The following is a 1703-nucleotide window of genomic DNA, read 5'->3' on the forward strand; positions in this document are numbered from 1 at the left end:
GAATTTCCATCTGCGAATCGCTGCTGAATCGCAACAAAATCGACCCATTTCTGCAGCGGATGGTGATTGGTGATGAAAAGTGGGTCACTTACGACAACGTCAAGCGAAAACGGTCGTGGTCGAAACGCGGTGAGCCGGCGCAAACGGTGGCCAAGCCAGGATTGACGGTCAGGAAGGCTTTGCTGTGTGTTTGGTGGGATTGGCAGGGAAGCATCCACTATGAGCTACGGCCAAACTCATAATTCGGACCTGTACTGTCAACAATTGGACCATCTGAAGGAATCAATCGTCCTGAAGCGGCCAGCTTTGGCCAATAGGAGAGGAATTATGTTCCATCAGGACAACGCCAGGTCACACACATCGATAGTGACTCGCCAGAAGCTCCGGGAGCTTGGTTGGGAGGTTCTTATGCATCCACCTTATAGTCCGGACCTGGCACCAAGTGATCACCACCTGTTCCTGTCTATGGCGAATGATTTTGCTGGTAAAAAATTCGCCTCAAGACAAGCTTGTGAAAATCGACTGTCCCGTTTTTTTGCCAATAGGGGCAAGGGTTTCTATGAGAGAGGCATAATGGAATTACCTTCAAAATGGCAACAAGTTATCGAACAAAACGGTGCATATTTGACCCAAATCGGATCATTCTAACTATGTTAAATAAAGCCTTCAATTTCATGCAAAAATAATGGATTTCTTTTTACTACACTTTATATATTTAAAATTCCGAAAAATTAATTAAACCAATGACTCAAATAGATTCATTATATATGTTGCGAAAAAAACTGCCTCCGCCAGGACTCGAACCTGGAACCTCCCCATTTTCCGGGCGGGACGCCTTTCCATTCGGCCACCGAGGCTTCGACAGTAATCTCGCAACACAATGTTTATAAATTCTCTTATTTGCCTCTTCAGTTGTTACTGTTTAGTTATTCTAAAAAGGAGCTTTCTATAATTTCTGTTTATCTTAAATATTGTATAGGTCATTTTTCAAACCACGTAAAATTTCGAGTTATTAAATAAAATAGATGGACAAATCAGTGCGCGCGACGCTGCAGGAACACACGGTTCGTCGCGGCCGGCGAAGAAAATGGACGAGCCTTTCTTATAGCCAGAGAAGTGGACCTATTAGGTGGCATACTGAAATGTATAGCTCTATGTGTGTGTCCGTGTATGTGTGCGTTCGGAACGTCGGACGACGAATAACAGAAAAAAACAGATATATGACATTCCATCTCTTTCTCTCGCGCACGCATTATTCTTTTCACAGTGACCGTCACGGCAGTGGCTGGATGGAAGACGCGGCCGCTACGCATACAAAGAAGAGCCAAGTATATGAACCTTTTGCACTTGAACTGTCAGCATACATGTATAAGCGCACATGCATAGCTGCTTCTTGTGTACGTGCACTATTAAATCCATAATGTTAAATTAATTTGAGACATTTTTAATTATTTCTATAAGTTGCCACTGCTCCTACTAAATATGTCATTAATTTAACTAAGATGAGTAAGAAAATGATGAGTTAAATAATTTAATTAAGACACATATTTTGTGTTAAAATAGTATATTTCGACACACATGATAATAAAAAATAACTAAGTATTATTTAACTAAAGAAATTGGTTTAAATTTGACTTTAATATTTAACAATGTACGAGCCATCTCTCTCTCTCTCTCTCTCTCTCTCTCTCTCTCTCTCTCTC

At 41.1% G+C, this 1703-nt stretch overlaps 1 non-coding gene across 1 annotated transcript; it reads right to left on the reverse strand.

The window, feature by feature from the left end:
- Positions 1-783: 783 nt before the first annotated feature.
- Trnap-cgg lies at positions 784-857 on the reverse strand. Its single transcript has one exon. It is a non-coding gene; the product is annotated as a tRNA-Pro (tRNA).
- Between the last annotated feature and the right edge of the window lie 846 nt (positions 858-1703).

The sequence above is a fragment of the Odontomachus brunneus genome, unplaced genomic scaffold (genome assembly GCF_010583005.1).
Source record: "Odontomachus brunneus isolate Ranch 3 - 2012 unplaced genomic scaffold, Obru_v1 Obru_scaffold_120, whole genome shotgun sequence".
Taxonomy (NCBI): domain Eukaryota; kingdom Metazoa; phylum Arthropoda; class Insecta; order Hymenoptera; family Formicidae; genus Odontomachus; species Odontomachus brunneus.